Source organism: Gopherus evgoodei, chromosome 12, assembly GCF_007399415.2.
Source record: "Gopherus evgoodei ecotype Sinaloan lineage chromosome 12, rGopEvg1_v1.p, whole genome shotgun sequence".
NCBI lineage: Eukaryota > Metazoa > Chordata > Testudines > Testudinidae > Gopherus > Gopherus evgoodei.
The window spans coordinates 43,317,039-43,336,847 of record NC_044333.1 but is presented as its reverse complement, the minus strand read 5'-3'; the positions used below and the strand labels follow the sequence as shown (position 1 = coordinate 43,336,847).

The following is a 19,809-nucleotide window of genomic DNA, read 5'->3' as shown; positions in this document are numbered from 1 at the left end:
TAATCATCATACAGTAGAATGGTTTTATGCATATTTCATTTGCATATCATTAAACCGCGTTAGCGTGGGACATTCAGAGCCAGGAAAGGTACAATGTTGTGGAGGGAGAGACAGAAAGGTCCCTCTGATGCCTATCTTCAAAAGCCAGGGACTGGTTCCATGAGTTGCCTTCACTTTTACTAAAATCATGATGACTAGGAAACCTTTGATGTTGGATATAACCTTGGATTCTTCTAATTCCAGCAGAGTGGTATATTAAAGAGAAGGAAATGGTGCTGCGCTAGACATTTAAAGGAATATAAACTCCAGTGGTATGGAAATAGGATCTCTTTGGGGAATGCACTGGCAGAGCCAGCCACAGCTTTGACAAACACTACCACCCTATCTGGTTAACATTAATAAAGGATATACATAGTAAAAGTAAAACAGTGAAGACAACATACACACTAACATGGGAATTATATTTCTCTCTCTCGCTCTCTCTTATTAAGGTAAAGAGAGGGAAGAAACCAGCGGTAATTTACACCTTAATTAATGAACAGTTGCCTCTTTATGTTTATTTCTTTTTTTCTTTCTTGCTTTTTGAAGAGGAGTGTTGTCACTGGTGAAGTGATTAATCAATGATTTGGTAGCTAAGATCAGTCTCCACTGGCACTGGCCAGGGAATGAACGTGTTGGCTGGGGGGAGAGAGGAATACAGTGGGCTCTTTGTAGATCTTAGACATGCACAACATATTAATTGGGGTCTTTCTAAAGCTCCTTCAATGGACTATTTCATCCTGGTAAAACAGCAGCTGGTTAGCCACTGTTGGCGACTCTTCAAATATCACTTCTGCTGGGGGCTTTTCTGTAGCTGTTTGTTGTTTTGTTTTATTTTTCCTCTGGATGGAGAGAGCATGTGTGCAATGCTACCCACTGCCCCCAGATTCTGAATGGTGCATACAGACCATTTGGATTTCAAATCCCTTCCTTGTGCAGAATGCACACCTTCATTTGGAAATGCAATGCTGTTTTATATTGGCATTCTCCCCCTTCCCCCACATTTCTTCTCCTCCAAAGCTTTGTCTCGGCTATGAATATTCAGATGAGCCATGATGTGATTACACTGTACAATTACTTGTGTACATGGTGGTGGCGAAGGAAGCTGAGGAAAGAGAGCCGACATGCTCAGAGCTAATTCAGGGCTTGTTTTCTGTATTTTTCCCCATCTCTGTGGTGCTGCGGCACATGCAGATGTCGCTGTTGTTCTTTATAAAGCCCTAATGATATGCGAAAGCATAACGACCTCATTTGTGCGCAAAGCAGCAGCGAAAATATTAAAGGGGGGGGGAAGAAAATCCTGACTGAAGGAATGTCCATATAAATTATTTTTATTTAAATGAGTGGGAAGGAGGAGGTGGCAAGTCAGAAGAAGTCACATGGAATACATGCATAATATTAATACGCAGAAAGGTTATCACCAAGGAGAAGAGGGTCCTTAGCACAGCGCTTGGGATAAACAGGCTCATTAGGGAATGGCACAGCCCATTGCATGATTTACTTATTTACCTTTACCCTTATTTAAGCCGCAGCCCCAGGCACAACATGCCGCCTGGAGCCTCTTTTAGGACTGGAAGCTGGTTGCCCAGATAATTCCCAGTTTTCATTCAGAAATTGCATCAAGAATGTTTGGCAGGAGGCAGGGGAGAAGAGGAACCAGAGGGAAGGGCTGCTTCATATCACAATTCTGTAGCAATGGAGCATTCAAATGAAACAGCCTCAAGGAGGGAGTGAAAACACAGCAGTGTGCAGCTGGTGCAGGACTCCACCCAGGTTGGCCGCTGCTAATTCCAGCCTCAAATATGTTCTTCAAGGACAAGAGCCCTGGGGCAACAGCAGATAGGTTTCTGCCCTACTGGCTTTGTCTCACTACCACTGAAAATCAAAGGCAGGTCAAGTGTAGCTCCTTCCGGCTCAGGCAACTGTGGAACAGGGGTGTTCATTGCTATCACTATCACAGGTGCTGCTGAAGAGCAGATAGAACCGTCATTGCACAGCATAGGCCAGATGCTCCTGTCAGTTAAGCCCATGACTTCAGGGCATTTGTTCCTGTAACAATTCCAGTTATTGCTCAATATTACAAGTGCAAAAAATAAAGGTCTATATAGGATAGGGTTTACCGGACATTTTGCAAGTATGTTCAGCTAGGAATATTCCTCTGGATCAGTTGGACTGACCTTCAGATGAGAACAAGGGGTTAATAAGAAGTATCGGGGGCATAAACAACCAATGGCAAACAGAAATGTGGTGGCTTCAGCTGTGGTCGACTGTGCTTGATAGCTGGTTCAGAAAAACCCATGTCTAGACATGTCCAGCCACACTCAGAGCACAAACAGCTCCAGCCAAGACAACATCCTTAGCAGCACTCTGGCCATTGTCACAGCTCAAGCTGCAGCCAGAGCTCATCTCCAGAGAGAGAGGGGCTATGGGTCTTGTCCCTGCCTACAAAATGAGCAGGTGGCATGTGAGAGAAGGGCAGTTCAGGTGGGCTCTACCATGAAAAGAGCTCCTCTCTCATCCCACACCGCAGACACAGATGAGAAGAGACCTAGTCTGTCGCTCAGGAAACTCTTAAGGGCCAGATCTTCAGCTGGTGTATGCCAGCATAGTTTCACTGGCCGCACTGCATGTATCCAGATTCAAACAGGCAGAGGATTGGGCAAAATTGTATGTTTGAAAGAGGTTCCATAGTACTCTACTGAAGCATTCTTAAAGCCACAGTAACTGGGGTACGAGGTCAAGCCAGGTCTCCTCCAAGCAGAGAGCAGGTCCTGAGGTGACCCAGGCAGAAGAAAAGCAAGATGGACAGGTTAATGCTTTCTTCTCCTATAACTATTCCAAGGGGGACACTGGGGGATGGGCTGGTGCTGTGGCAAAGAGGAGAACTCCCAGCTGAAGCTGCTTGTATGTACTCAGGCTCATGGACTCATCTATCTTTCCATTGCTGCCACTTTCATCATGCATGAGAAATGGATGTGTCAGCCAAACACACACACACACTCCCTACCTTCCTAGAAGCTGAAACGGGTGAAGAGCAGAACCCCTAGAAAGTCCATTGCAGCTCCATGATGCAGGTCTAATTTACCTAGTCTCTGCTCAGGTGATGGCAATGTGGTCTGGAGAACTGAGTAGAAAGGGATTGAGGTCAGATCGTCCTAAATTCTAATCCTGGCTCAGTCTCACTCTCTGGCCTAGCACAAGTCACTTCACCGCTCTATGCCTCAGCTTTCCTTCTGTAAAATGGGGAGGATATTTACCAACCTACCATCCAGGAGTGCTGTGAGGATTAGATAATGGCTGTACCGTGCTATGAAGGTCAGCACTATATAAGGATTGGATAAGAACGTTACTGGTGGGCTCTATAGACAAGCCTAGGATAGATCAGAGAAAGTGGTAAGACAAGAGCCCTGCCACACCTCAGTGCAGGCTATCGCTATCCATTTCTGAGGCAGAATGGATCACAAGAGTACCAGCCTCTAGGCAAGGATCACCAAACCAAAAATAACTTCCCTGGATCCAGGTGAAAGCACGTGAGTACATCCTGCACACAAGACACGCCAGAGCACAAGCCCCCTGTGAAACACCCACTGGGGCCAGGAAAATATGGAATAATATAAATAAAGCAATTATATAAAAACAACTGAAGAGAGACATGACTGACAGGATGTGTTCACGCCAGCATCTGGTCACTGTGCTCAGGTGACCCGACCTCTGTCTGGCTTTTTCTGCTTTAGAATGTAAATTCTTTGAGACTCAAACCATCTGTTTGCCTGTGTTGTTGCAGAGATCAGCCTAATGGGTCCTTGATCCTGACCGGGGTCTATGAGCACAACCACTATAACCCATCATTGGTATGTATACAGTTAAGAGAGCAGGTACCTGAAAACAAATACGCTTCTTGGGTGTAAAATTCTCCTTTATGTGAAGGAGAATTTGACACCCAAAAGGGAGGTTGTGTTACTGAAAGGCAGGAGGTGGCATGCCTGCTGAGCCTGGCAGGGAAAAGGTTGTGTTGTGATGTGATGTGATAGATGGGAACTCATCTGACAAATCAGTGAGGAAGGTCTTGATAGGTTGCTGGGATCTAAATGGGATCATGCTGGGTCACTATTAAGAGTCACAGCAGGAGAATCTCAGAAGTCATGTTAAGGGAATCTTTGAGGGGAGGGGATTTGCCATCTCAGCAGAGTGAAGGGTCATCATCATATCATGGTGAAATGTACTGTGTTGAGTTGGAGGTGTCACATCACACACCTTTTTCAGATAAAGGGATCACATAATGTGAAGGAGAAATGGCTTGTACTAGGGACTGGGACTACTATTTCAGGGTAAAAGGGTCACATCAGACAAGGCCAAGTTTAAGGCTGTGACATTACAGGATACAATCTGGACTGTAGAACAGCTGTGTCCCCTCAGTTCTCCAACCTGGGGTGCCTTTTACACTGCTTTGCGGTGACAGCAACCACTCCTGGTCTGCTCACACCTAGCCTCCAGTTACTCCCAGTTACAGTATATCTGTGCTATAGCCAGCCACTCTTGAATTACAGTTCAGGGCAATACCAGCCAATTCCCAGCTCCATACTTGCCCCAGAATGTGCATCTTGTACTGTCCAGCCCTCTCCTGAACAACAAAAGCTCACGTACAGTCTGTTATTTTATTAATAGAAAATGATATGCACAAATCCTGTTATCCCAAATGGAGTTTCCCAATGACACTTCAATCCAAACACACTGGCTTAAATAAATCAGTACAACAAGTTCATTAACTACAAAATGACAGATTTTAAGTGACTATAAGTAATGAGGCATGAAAGTCAGAATTGATTACAACAAAAGTAAAATGCAACTAATGCCTAACTTAACAAGCTAAGTGAATTCAAAGCAAAGTCTCTCTCACCACATCCTTCAGCAGTCTTGCTGTCTGAAACTCTTTCAGTCAGGATCCCACCCCCCAGTCCAATGCTGCTTCCAAGAATTGTGGATGCCATGGGTAGAAAGAAAGGGAGAGATAATTTGGAGCATCCACTCTCCTTTCTTACAGCTCCTTCTCTTCTCTGAGAATCATCTCCAGCTGAGATTCAGGGGATGCAAAGCTGGTGTGAACAGGAACCCTCAGCTGTTTCTTTGTCAAGATATAGATTTTCACCCACATCATCTTTAGTGCCAAAGAATGACCACTTAACCAGGTGATAGTCCATTTCATGTGTTTGACACCTGGCTGAGTCGTCAACTAATCTTTTGTTTCTGGGGAACTGGTTTGTGACTGCTCTTCAGGCTTGGAACATCATACAGCAGAATCTTATAACTTTACATATGATGTTGCTATACATTTTACCAGGCCAATAATGTTCAGCAAATTATGAGTTTTTAAATGATACCTCACCAGGCATACTTTGTACAAAAATTATCATAGTCTTGTAAAAAGGGTGACTATAGGGGTACAGACTGTCCCAAAAGCACCACTGTGTCTGGGTTTAATGCACTGTGGTGTGTGGGCATGTCAGTACAGAGTGGAAGGGGCCATGTTGAGTGAATGGGAGGGTGTTTCACTAAGATTACATATGACACTTTTGAACAAGCCAGTTTCTAGCTCCAAATACAGACAAGGTACTTGAGGTAGCTGAAGAGTTAGGAGGCCAATGGATAGAGAAACTCTAAGGAGAGGAGAAAGACTTAAGCTAAAAGAGCCAGGATACTACACTTCCACTCCCTCCTTCCACTTCTTCAGCCTCCCAGGGAACATGGATTAGTAGTGTTTAAAAACATTCAGCATCTATAAATAGCTCCTCATTCTACAGAGGGAAGATAGCGCTTCAGGGCAGAGATTAGGTGACTACTAAGCCTTGAGGGGGTGGCAAGTTGCAAGTCAAGAAAGGGTGGCCATGTAGTGAGGGACATGAGGGCTGAGCTGGGGGTTGGCAGGCACAGGCTGTGGGGCTGGAGCAGTCATGGAATGCTAGTGGCTATGGAGCCGCAAACTGGGATGCATGAGCAGGGTGCGCTAAGCCTGGAAGAGGGAGCTTTTTCCGAAGGGAATGGCTGCTAAATCCAAAGGGTTGCTTGAGGAGGTTGAAGAGGCAAGTGGTTGAGCCTAGGTTTGGATCTCTGTCCTAGCTGAACCTCTCTCTGGGCATTACACATACTTAAAAAAATTCTTCCCTGTATTTTATCTTCCCCAAAAGGTCTTGGACGCCTACAGCAGAGGAGAAATCTCACTGGTTTTGATACTGACTGTGGAATTCACTGGAGCTGCTGTTTTATCTTTTTTATGTAAACCAAAACCAAATCCATGCACTAGAACTTCTGCTCATTCTTAGAATAAGATTAGGGCTGTGACACAAACTGCCAACTGCAACAGTAAATGCTATTTTACATGCCTAGAGTTGAAATGTGATCAGCGGCTATCCCAGCACAATGTTTCTAATTACAAACAGGTGACCATTCTGAAGCAGCTCTCCACACTACAGTACTAGCATGGGGCACTTGATTTAATGCTGCAGGAGCCATTACTCTGCCTGTCATTTTACCAAACACCCTGAAGAAATTGCTACTCAGAAAAAGGAAATTCAAACATTTATGAAACATATTGCTATTTAGAAAAAGAAAGAAGTGTTTTGCAAATAGGAGGACTATTGAAAGGGGGACAGAGAAGTGCATCAGTCATTTGATATTACATATAAGCAGTTTATTAAAGAATTAAATATTTATAGATTATAAAGCAAGCAGGGTGATGAGCTGCAAACAGCTTGCTGAGAAGTACATTATAAAACAATGAGTCTGCCAATGACTGATAACATACGGAGAACACAAATGTTTTATAAAACCATGAAGCTAGCTATGAATCTCCAAAGCTGCAAAACGAGACACTGCAATAGCAGTCAGCACTCATACTGCAGCATGTGCATGCAGCCAAGAGATCTGAACAGAGATATAGCTTCCTTCCTTGTCCCAGAGACATGTGCAGAGCACTCACAGGCCTGGCTCTGAATCAATGCCCTAGAGAGGTTTAATTTTTTATCATTATTTTAAAAGAAGATCTGTTAATAGGGAGTTCAGGATTTTTTAGACCGTTCCAGGCAACTCCATTCCTAGTTGCTCCCATAATTTTCTTTTCCCTTTGTAATTAGCAGAGTGGTTATGATTCAGACTGAAATACCCATTCCATTGGGAGCCCCTTGAGGTGGGAACACTCTGAACAGCAGCTTCCCTACTCCAAACACATTTATCTGAATTGGACGTGAGGCCCAAATTGGGAGAAAAAACAACATCTTTTCACATCCCAGGCCATTGGCATGTCATAGAGGAATTAAAATCTCCAGAGGACACAGATTGGAGCAAGTTGTTTCCAGCTCTCGCAGACAAGGAATCCTCATAGTTTGCAGTAATCAGCAGGTGGTGTTAGCAGTGTGCTGTTTGTCTAAGTCACAGGATTTCACAGTGCTGGCATCACCTACGTGACACTGGGACAGCGCAACTTTTTTTATCTTAACTAATAAAAGAAGCTCCAAATGGTTCATTATTTTTGTGAAGCCAGACCAAGACCTAGACATCTTCATTATTTCTGATGCTGGCAGAACTGAAATCTTTAACTGTTTCAAAGGTTTGCTATAATCGTGTCCGCAGATGTCAATTCTGGTGGGATTTTCAAAAGGACCCAGTCCCATTACCTTTCCATGGGTTTGTGCTCCAGAGACATTTAGGCCCTTGAGAATATCCCACCCATTATGAATTCTGTTTCCTTAACGACAATCACCTTAATAGCTATTAGCCTCCTAAGCAATTAGGCCAAAGTTTAAACTGCTAAACACATAGAGGAGGGGATATAAAATGTGGGAGACAGAAGACACTGCTGCCTCACTGCGACACCCACTGAAACCTTCTGAAGGACAATCTTATAACTAGCACAGAGGCTAAGGGGTCAGACAGAGTCTGTTCTAACCAGCTACAAATTACATCAAGGCTGCAAAGAGTCAATGCCATCTGATGTCGTCAGTTGCTTTCTCAGTACCCAGACAAGGCTGCAGCAGTGATTATTGGTTTGACCACAATGGTTCCTTCTGGGCTTGCAATCTATACATACTTCTATCTAATATGACTAAAACTGAGACTTCTCCAATTAATAGGGAGCAGTAGTCTTCCCTTCGCAGATTCACCACAGAAGGTATACAAGCCTAAATTCAGTTTAATATCAGTCCCTCTGTTCTTAGCCAGAAATTTCTCTCAAGAGGGTAAGAATCATCAGTCTTTTGGGGTTGAAGTGGGAGACAGAGGAGGTGAAAAGTGCAGCCTTGTCACATCAGATCATTAGGTTCCACATGATGAGGTCAAAGCCCACTTACTCCACAGGGGCAGAGGACACATTTTGATGGTTCATCCTCAGATATGAACAAAGTCAGTTAGACTCAGAAGTCACTGCTAAGGAATGCTATACAGCCTCAGGAGAGCGCTATCACTGGCCTGCTGGAGCACTTTGAACAGCGTTTGTCCTCCAGTATCGACAAAGACTCATACAAAAGGCATGGTCATCTGCATCATTGTCACAAGTCACCACAGTGTTGCAACAGACTCTAACAAAGGAAAAGAATGAGACTGGAATAGTCCACTAGACTAGGCGGACTTCCTTTCCCTTGTGTTTATCGCCTCCCTCAACCTCTCCCTGCCCTCCATTTCTGACCTCTCTCATTATATAAGCATACCCTGTCTCTTATCCTCAAGAAAATCATCCCTCAAACCCATCTGCTTTCCCAACTATCATTCCACTTCTCTCCTCCTCTTCAGCTCTAAAATCACTGACCATGCAGTTTGCAACTAATGCGCCCTCCTCCAGCTGTCTTGGATCCCTTGTTTCCAGTCTACTGAGGCTTCCATCACTAGGGTCTCTAATGACCTGTTCCGGGGCTGTCCTCATTCTCTGCAGCTTTCAGTACTGTTGGTCATTCTCTCCTTTTTGATATCTGATCCTCACTGGGCTTTCAAGATACCCTCGACTGGTTTTCCTTCAACCTCCCTGACCATTCTTCCAACATTTCAGTGGAAATTCCTTCCTTCACCTTCTCTCTGTGGGGTTCCCCAGTGTTTTCTCTAGGGCCCTTTTCTCTTTTCATTTTACATCCTGTTTTGAGGCATCTCAATAGTGCACAAGTCTTCCACTGACCTGCTCCCTTCCATCCAGCTGTGCATTTTAGCTTCCCCTACCCTGCCCACACTGAAGTCCCTCTTAAACACCCACTTCCACTGCACTGCCTTGAATGAATCACATTGACTTGTATATACAACTTACTTCCATTACTTACTGCCCTGCCCTTTCCCAATCTTCATCTCCTTGTTTGTCCTTAGAAGGTGAGCACCTTAGAGCAGGGCCCATTCTCCATAAGCATTTTGAAAGTGCCTCGCTCATAGTGGGTGCTACTAGAAATAAAAGAAGAATTTAAAAAATATGTAATAATAGACTAGACAAGGGCACCCATGAGGGAAATCATGCCCCCACCTCAGCTAATCATGCCATTAAGAGTTTGCAATGTCTTATGCTGTGGTTGAGTTGGAGGCAAAAGTCCCAACCAGCAGATCTCTTCTGGAAGGTGGTTGCTTCCTCTGAGAAATAGAGGCAAGCTTTAGCCGGGAGCAGCTTGCTGCCTACTTCTCAGGAGAGATTGATTGGATTGGGACTGGAACAGGTGCTTTACTGATGGCAATTCCACACTGAAGGAAAACCCCAAATGTTTACGGTGGCTCTCAGAGTTCTTCCCCTCTGTAGTCACACTTGTGAGCTACGTGCCCTGGCACCACGGACTTTCATACCCTTATGGAAACAGTGCCCATGGGGGCTGCATGAACACCTCCTTGTGGCAATGAACATTCAGAGCCATGATTACAAGACGCCATGTAGCCTCCCATCTTCCACCACTCTTTTCATTACATCCCAGCGCTCCTAAGGCAATAGGACTCTGTGAAAGAGAGGCAGACAGGCTGATAGTGGAAATATGCAGAGGCAATTCTCTTAAAGAGTCAGAGTTACTGATAACTAAATTTTCTTGTTGAAATGGCTTCTGCATATTCCCACTTGTTAGCAATATAATCTCTAGAAAGATGGGCAAGGAATTCCAACTAAACAAGAATTGCAGAACTCCCTCCCAAAGCCAGCATCAGATCTAGATGCCAAGTCAAAAGAGTAGTAGTGCATAAAGGATTGTGCAGACCTCCACATAGCAGCCTTGCAGATCTCTATGATAGTCAATATTAGTAAGGTGGACCATCAATTTTGCTTTAAATCTGGTAGAGTAAACTCTAAGATGCTAAAATACTGACAGCCTACCTTATATATAAACATCTTAGTGCTCAGCTTTCAAAGTAGCGGCCGTGTTAGTCAGTATCCGCAAAAAGAACAGGAGTACTTGTGGAACCTTAGAGACTAACAAATTTATTTGAGCATAAGCTTTCGTGGGCTACAGCCCACTTCATCTGATGCATAGAATGGAACATATAGAAAAGATATACACACACACACACACACACAGAGAGAACATGAAAAGGTGGGAGTTGCCCTACCAACTCTAATTAATTAAGATGCTGATAACTGCTCATCTTAATTAGCCTCTTAGAGTTGGTAGGGCAACTCCCACCTTTTCACGTTCTCTGTGTGTGTGTGTGTGTGTAATCTTCTTTCTATATGTTCCATTCTATGCATCAGATGAAGTGGGCTGTAGCCCACGAAAGCTTATGCTCAAATACATTTGTTAGTCTCTAAGGTGCCACAAGTCCTCCTGTTCTTTTTAGGGCTCAGCCTAATCCACATGAACAGGCACAGAGTGGAAATGGCATTCCCTTTATAGCCTAAAGGCTAGCAAAGCCTTGAAAACTTCCTAAATGACTTTGTCCTATCTGAATAAAAACACAATGCCCTCTTGGCACCTATGGTATGGAATTAATTTCCTTAAAACGACGTTTGGGGAAGACTATGGAGAGATTAATGATCTGATTCAGGTGCAACTCAAACATCTCAAAGATTATAAGGATGCAGGACAACACTGTTCTTATAGAAAACAGTGATAGGAGGATCAGGTACTGACTACAAATTGCTCACTTTTTCATACATAATTGTGAAAAAAATGCTGTGGTTAGTAACAAGTGGCACAAAGAGCATCCTCCCAAGGCTCAGAAGGTGAATGGGACAAAGTTACACTCCCATGACAGAACAGTTCTCTGACTGATGAGAAGACATTAATGAGGAATTGGATTACGGTGGGATACTGAAGAACGGTCCGTGGCAAATAATTCACTAAAAGAACAAACAGTACATCTTGACAGAGGACAAGAAGCAGCTGAAAAGGGGAAAAAAACAGGTACAGTAAATAACCCAAAACAGATTAAATGAACACAGAACACAGACAATTATCTGCTGCTCAAGGAGAAAGCACTTCAGCGTAAGGCTCAGATTTGTAAAGGTTATTAGGCAATGCTGTGCTCAGCATTGCAATGCTTAAATGATTTAGAAGCCCAAGTCTAATTTTCAAAAAGAATTTAGGCACTTAGGAGCCAGAAATCTCATTGACTATCAATAGGATTTTGACTCTTAAGTGCAGTAAAGCCTAATTACCTTTAAAAATCTAGATCAAAGTGACAGTTGGGACTCCACTGGAATCTTCTATACTTCCACAGAGCATGTCAGGTCAGAAATAGCTGCAAGGTGCAGCATATTCAGATCAGAACTTATTTCTAGAACAGCAGCTCTGGCAGAAGGAACAGACTCCTATGAGAGAGGTAGGAGATCTCCATACCAATAATGTCTGGACATGCTGAAGCAATCAGCATGACCTGGGCGCTATCTTGTCATAACGTTTTGGTATCAGTGGAAAGACATAAAGAAGCTCTAGTCCAACAGAAATGCATCTGAAAACAAATCCCCGCAAGTCCATCCCTGCTCCGAAACGGATCCAAGGACATACTGCAATGCTGTTTGCCACAAAGAAGCCTATAGGACAAACAGCCCCATTTCTTAACCAGAAGAACCATAAAAGTCTGAAAAGCCATAGGACTATAGTTCTCCAGAATTATAGGACAGAATATTCCAAAAAGAACACAATATTGCAAGAAGCCTCCTATTTCACACATAATGGTCATGCCAGCTAACAAATTTTTTGAGCAGAAGTAACACACACTATAAAAGGACATGTTAGAAATTGTTCCTAAAATACCACAATTGTGTATCCTTGGAATTAATTACGTTCAAAATTCATGAAGTGGATATCAAAACTCTGTTAGCATTGTTAACATTGCCCAAAAAGGCACTCATGAAAGCATAGACAAATCCAGTATGGCTCCTCCTGATCAGAAGAAACTGCATATCATAGCACGTCTCAGCCAGAGTAATATAGAACTTGAATCAATCTGAAAAGAAGAGGGAAACAACCGTTTCCAAATAGATAACACAGACTTAGCCCCACCATATAGCTTCAAATCCATTGGGTGTTATACAGGTATTGTGGTATCCTCAGTTAGAGACTTAGACTTTTTTTAAAAAAGGGAAACAATGAGATACCTGCATACTCCTGACGTACTTGGAAAAGAGAGGGTTTTTTTTTCTGTTTTGTTTTCAATAGCTTGTTTCAAGGATTACTCGTTGTCCCTGGTGCCTGTGATGAGGTTGTTTGCTAGCATGTGCTCTGTGCCTGCCAGATATATAGTCACCAGGGGCACTTGAAGAGCCTGGCACCAGTCCCACAGAGCCATCGCCTTCTGCAAGAGTGGCTGGGAGCAAGCTCCCTCTCTGTTTGTTGATGAAATACACTGCCACCATGCTGTCCGCCAGCGCTTTAAAAATCCAAGCTTTGATCAGGGAAAATATTTAGTGGCTCCCTTACCTCAGCCTCAGAACATCCCTCACATTCCACCAACAGTGAACAGGCTCCCTCATCCCTGACAGGATGAATCAGTGATGATCACAACATTGGGAAACGAGGACTGAAATGAACTCCCTTCAACAATTTAAAATTGATGAAAGGAAATACCTTTCACACAATGGACAATTAGCCAATGAAACTCCTTGCCACAAGATCTCATTGAGAACAAGAGTTTAGCAGGCTTCAGCAAAGCTTTAAACATTTATAAGGCTCAAAATTCAATAGTCAACAAACAACAAGAAAAGTTTCAGAAGGTACATGGCACAGAAATCCTCACACTTCAGGGCATACACCAGCCTCTGCATGAAAGGAGATAGAAAGAAGCTTTGCCTGCAGGCAGGTTAACCCATAATCTTCCATAGAGGAGTTTCTTGCATTTTCCTCTAACACATCTGATACTAGTTACCATCAGAGACAGGATCCTGAAGTAGATGAACCCTGATCTGATCTAGTCCAGCAGTTTCTATATTCCTATGTTCTGAGATCTCCCCTCTCTCCTGAGGGCTTTTGGAGGAATACTAATCAGCATTCCCATATTGTCCACATCTGGAGTGAATTCTGCTGCCAGCCAATGCTGTAGTGGCCTCAATTGCTGATGTGCAAGAGGTGTCATATGTATTGTGACAAAGTTCCTCCTCTACCTTGGTGGATCCTGTGCTTATTGGCAGATTTGCTCACCTCAGTGATCTTCCTCACAGTCTTGGTCAGCTCCTCCTGTGTCTGATCAGGAATTGGGAGGTTTGGGGAGAACCCAGGCCTGCCCTCTACTCTGGGTTCCAGCCCAGGGCACCATGGATTGCAGCTGTTTAGAGTGCCTCCTGTAACAGCTGCATGACAGCTACAACTCCCTGGGCTACTTCCCCATGGCCTCCTCCAAACACCTTCTTTATCCTCACCACAGGACCTTCCCCCTGGTGTCTGATAATGCTTGTACTCCGTAGTCCTCCAGCAGCACAGCCTCTCACTCTCAGCTCCTTGTGCCTCTTGCTCCCAACTCCTCACACGCACTTCCTCTCCTCTGGCTTCCCCCTCCCTGACTGGAGTGAGCTCCTTTTTAAACCCAGGTGCCCTGATTAGCCTGCCTTGATTAGCTGCAGGTGTTCTAATCAGCCTGTCTGCCTTAATTGGTTCTAGCAGGTTCCTGATTACTCTAGTGCAGCCCTTGCTCTGGTCACTCAGGGAACAGAAAACTACTCATCCAGTGACCAGTATATTTGCCCTCTACCAGACGCCTGTACCCCACTGGCCTGGGTCTGTCACAGTACATACTATGAAAACAACTCAATATAATCCCTTTACATTGTCTCTCTGTTCCGAAAGGTTCTTGGTAGCGGTGACATATTGGCGTGATGCATGATGTGAAGTTTCAAAGGATTATGATATGATATGAAATGAAATGATGGTGGGGAGGGATAACTCAGCGGTTTGAGCATTGGCCTGCTAAACCTAGGATTGTGAGTTCCCTCCTTGAGGGGAGACATTTAGGGAACTGGGGTGTAAAAAAAAAACAAACAAAAAAAAACTGTCTGAGGATTTGTCCTGCTTTGAGCAGGGTTATGGACTAGATACCTTCTGAGGTCCCTTCCAACCCTGATATTCTATGATTCTATGTGGAAGAGACCATGAGCCTCATTAGCTTCACTGATCTTAGAAGATCCTCTCTGGAAGAGGACAATTCAGTAAATGTTCCTGAACTTCTCTTCTGGAAGCAATGCTATGGCCTTATGATTGTATAACTCTCTTAAATTAAAAATTAACGGCTCGAACCTCTTTTAGATGGTATAAAAGATTTAAACAATCTTATTATGAAAAAAAGCCAATTTTAGGTGGTTGGTTTTGAGTTGTTATTGTTGAAGTCCAATGCCATTTCTTTTTCATACAAAAGAAATGCACTGCATGGAAAGGGGGAATAGCTAAGTAAGATGCAGTTTTTGCATCTGGCAAATTTTTACTAAAAGTAGGCTGCAGCCTGTTAAGGCATTGTTTTAGCTTGCTCTCTAGTCACAGCAGTTTCATAAGTCTAGATTTGTCCTGACTGGGAAAGAGGTAGAATTAAGATAGCGGAAGAAAACCAATACTAGGGACAGGATGAGAGAAGTACAGCATAGGTATTGGCTCCTGGGATGAATTTTCACTGGATGGCATAGCTTCTCTCAGTGACTTTTAGGATCAAAAATTCTGTGATGTGATCAGTTCCCAAGCCTAAAAAAATTGGAACAGTCACTTCATAAAGGAAAAAAAGGAAGGAGAAGGTGATACTACAGTGATGTGCGTCAATGTGAAGAACTCAGAGAGACTGTTAACACTCTAACTATCTGGATTACTGCAATCTCCTCCTCTCCAGGTACAGCAATAGCCCTCTCTCCTTTACCAATACATCTAAATGTGGCTGTTAGAATTACATTTCTGACCATGTCACTTCCTGCTCCCACATCCTTGAACCCTTCGTGTGCTCCCTTAATCTCCATGTCAGATTTAGTAAACTTTTTATCCTCACCTTCAGTGCTCTACACAACCGTACCCCAGCCTACACCACATTTCCTCCTCCACTACAACCCATGCCGCTTCTCTATTATTGATGCAAAGCCTCGACAATCCATTTGTCTCCTCCCACTCCTCTCTGTGCCTTTTTCTATAATACCCAACATGTGGGACACCCTCACTCAGTCAAATCCCTCCCATAGACATACTTATTTTGTGCCCAACAGCAGGGGTGACTCTAGGCATTTTCCCACCCCAAGCACAGCAGGCAGGCTGCCTTTGGCGGCTTGCCTGCGGAGAGTCTGCTGGTCCCGCGGCTTCGGCAGACCTCCTGCAGGCGTGCCTGTGGGAGGTCCGCCAAAGCTGCGGGACCAGCGGACCCTCCACAGGCATGCTGCCGAAGGCAGCCTACCTGCCGCCCTTGCGGAAACTGGCAGAGCGTCCCCAGTGGCTTGCCGCCCCAAGCTTGGCGTGCTGGGGCCTGGAGCCACCCCTGCCCAACAGAAGTGAATCATTAGTTGTTAAAAAAAAAAGCAAGCACACACAGCAACACTAAAACTTCTGGAAAGCCCTGGGACCTTCTGGTGGCTGAGCTCATAACAGAGTCATCTGGAGGCAAGCAGGATGAGTTGTGCTTCAGAGGCCTGCTCCTCTTCCTCCTGAGCCCAAAAGGATCAATCCTATCTACAAATCAATCAAGTCAATCTATAGCAGAGATCGGCAACCTTTGGCACGCGGCCCACCAGGGTAAGCACCCTGGCAGGCCGGGCCAGTTTCTTTACCTGCTGCATCCGCAGGTTTGGCCGATTATGGCTCCCACTAACTGCGGTTCGCCACTCCGGTTCAATAGAGGTGGCAGAAAGTGGTGGCCAGCACATCCCTCGGCCCCCATTGGCCTGGGACGGCGAACCACGGCCAGTGGGAGCCATGATCAGCCCAACCTAGTGGGCCACATGCTAAGGTTGCCGATCCCTGATCATCATAATATGCAAATGCCTTTTCTCAGAAGCACTGGGAGGTAGAGAGAGCTACTTTGGTGGGCTAGAACATTTTGACTGGATATAAAGAACACTTTGAATTCCACTTTCTGTTGAACCATTACCACCATCAAGGATAAGACCCCACAGATACAGTTCTAACTACATTCAGAAAATTACTACCACACCATAACAGCTAACAACTTTTAGAAAAGACAAGCAAATCTCCATCCTAGCTATCAAGATAGTCATTGTATTGCCAAGTTAGCATCCAAATACTAGTGCAACACCTGAGAAGGTGGTGGAAAGGGAACTGAAGAGTCGTTAGGGAGTGGCGGCTTGAACATCAAATCAGAGGAGTTCTACTGACTACCTGAAAAGGTGTCATAGCTCATACGGCAGGACAAACAGCTTCTACCCTTATATGTGTACTATCTACATTGTGGCAGCGCCTACAGTCTCCAATCCAAGGTCCCATTGTGCTAGGTGCTGTACAAACACAGTAGAAAAGACAGTCTTCATGGGCTTATACTCTAGGCTTGTGACCAGATGCAACAGATAGGAGGTAATATACAAAAGAGAAGAGGGGAAGTAGCAGTAAAATAATGGGAATCTCCTAGGCAGCGTCATGAAGAACTTCATCTTAAATGCTCCTGATGCAGAGGGAGATGCTTCCTCTCACTGTAGAGGGAAAGAGGAGAGCTACTTCTCTCCACCACTGAGGTTGCAGGACATGGGGAAGTGTGAACAGTTAGCTCCTCCCTGCCTGCTTTGGGGTAGGAGTGGGCTTCATCCTGCTGCAGAAAACACAGGTCATGAGGCCTCCCCGCATCACAGAAGGAATAAGCTTCTTCTCTGAGCTGTATTATTTATTTTAAAGGTGAAGATGAAATCCCCATTGAGCTGTGGATTTTAGTGCAATAGATAGAGTTTTATGGAAGTTGCTACGCCACTATGGAAACCAGGGCTGGCTTTAGGCCAATTCCACCAATTCCCCCGAATCTGGCCCCGCGCCTAAGAGGGCCCCGCACCCAGTGAGAATCCCTTCCCTGGCTAGAGGCACCTTTTTAATTTTTACTCACCTGGCGGCGCTTCGGGTCTCCAGCGGCACTTCGGCGGCGAGTCCTTCGCTTGCTCTGGGTCTTCGGTGGCACTTCGGCAGCGAGTCCTTCAGTGCCGCCAAAGACCTGGAACAAGTGAAGGACCCACCGCCGAAGTGCTGCCGAAGACTCAGAGCACTGCCTGGTGAATACAAGCCCCACTTGTTTTTCTACAGGTGTTTTTTGTTGTTTTGGTTTGGTTTTTTTTTTAGTCATCCCTGCCGGGTCCCCATCGAAACAGTTCAAATTGGGCCCCGCACGTCCTAAAGCCGGCCCTGATGGAAACCCTCAGAATATGTGACCGTCATTGAAAGTTTCTATGAAAATAAGACATGCCAAGTTATACATAAGAGCAAACTGGTTAAGCCATTCAAGGTTACTATGGGCATCAGAAAAGGATACCGTATGTCACCCAAGGTCTTTTTACTCATAGTGGAAAAGATAATGAAAAAGACCACAGAAACCAAGTGGCATATCATGGACTGTCTGCAAAACTTTGAAGTTCAACCCAGATCAGAAGGGTTTGTGTCACTGCCTGCCCTGCTACCCTGGGTACCTCTGTGCTGTGCAGCTTTAGTTCAGAGCCCTGACCCAACAGCCTGCTTACAGCACAATAGCGTCATTCTGGCATTCACCAACCTGGTTACTCCTTGCAGGGTGTCCAACAGCCTCCCAGACCCAAGTTTTCCCCAAATTGCCTGTACAGTCCATTCCTTCTGATGGTAGCACTTTCAGAACCTTAAGAAGTTTGATGCTCCTTAAAACAGACAGTACACAACACTAACCTGTTAATGTAGCTGAAGACTCACACATCTCTTTTAATATATAGCATTGAGATGGTTCGTAGTACAACTAAAAATAAGTTTATCAATAAAGAGCATAGGATTAAGTGATTCATAGATTCTAGGGTCAGAAGGGACCAATGTGATCATCTAGTCCGTCCCCACTGCACAAAGCAGGCCACAGAACCCTACCCATCCACTTCTATAACAAACTCCTAACCTATGCCTGAGTTATTGAAGTCTTCAAATTGTGGTTTGAAGACCTCAAGCTGCAGAGAATCCACCAGCAAGTGACCCATGCCCCACACTGCAGGGGAAGGCGAAAAACCTCCAGGGCCTCTGCCAATCTGCCCTGGAGGAAAATTCCTTCCCAACCCCAAATATGGCAATCAGCTAAACCCTGAGCATGTGGGCAAGGCTCACCAGCCAGCACTCAGGAAAGAATTCTCTGCAGTAACTCAGATCCCATCCCATCCAACATCCCATCACCAACCACTGGGCATACTTATTTGGTGATAATCAAAGATCAATTGCCAAAATTAGGCTCTCCCATCATACCATCCCTTCCATAAATTTATCAAGCTTAATCTTAAAGCCAGATATGTCTTTTGCTCCCAGTACTCCCTCTGGAAGGCTGTTCCAGAACTTCACTTCTCTAATGTTTAGAAACCTTCGTCTAATTTCAAGTCTAAACTTCCTAGTGTCCAGTTTATACCCATTCGTTCTTGTATCTACATTGGTACTAAGCTTAAATAATTCCTCTCCCTCCCTAATATTAATCCCTCTGATATATTTATAAAGAGCAAGCATATCCCCCCTCAGCCTTCTTTTGGCTAGACTAAACAAGCCAAGTTCTTTGAGTCTCCTTTCATATGACAGGTTTTCCATTCCTCGGATCATCCTAGTAGCCCGTCTCTGAACCTGTTCCAGTTTGAATTCATCCTTCTTAAACATGGGAGACCAGAACTGCACACAGTATTCCAGGTGGGGTCTCACCAGTGCCTTATATAACGGTACTAACACCTCCTTATCTTTGCTGGAAATACCTCGCCTGATGCATCCTAAAACCGCATTAGCTTTTTTAACGGCCATATCATATTGGCGGCTCATAGTCATCCTGTGATCTATCAATACGCCAAGGTCCTTCTCCTCTGTTGCTTCCAACTGATGTGTCCCCAGTCTATATCTAAAGTTCTTATTATTAATCCCTAAGTGCATGACCTTGCACTTTTCACTATTAAATTTCATCCTATTACTATTACTCCAGTTTACAAGGTCGTCCAGATCTTCCTGTATGATATCCCGGTCCTTCTCCGTGTTAGCAATACCCCCCAGCTTCGTGTCATCCGCAAACTTTATTAGCACATTCCCGCTTTTTGTGCCAAGGTCAGTAATAAAAAGGTTAAATAAGATTGGTCCCAGAACCGATCCTTGAGGTACTCCTCTAGTAACCTCCTTCCAGCCTGACAGTTCACCCTTCAGTACGACCCGACTGATTTCTAGTAAGAGAATAAGATATGAAAAATTACAAACA

At 44.5% G+C, this 19,809-nt stretch overlaps 1 protein-coding gene across 1 annotated transcript in view; it reads right to left on the bottom strand.

The window, feature by feature from the left end:
* Window positions 1–19,809, bottom strand: part of LOC115660332 (polyamine-modulated factor 1-binding protein 1-like) — a 351,977-nt gene that overhangs the window by 192,735 nt on the left and 139,433 nt on the right. The gene's annotated exons all lie outside the window — the stretch shown is intronic.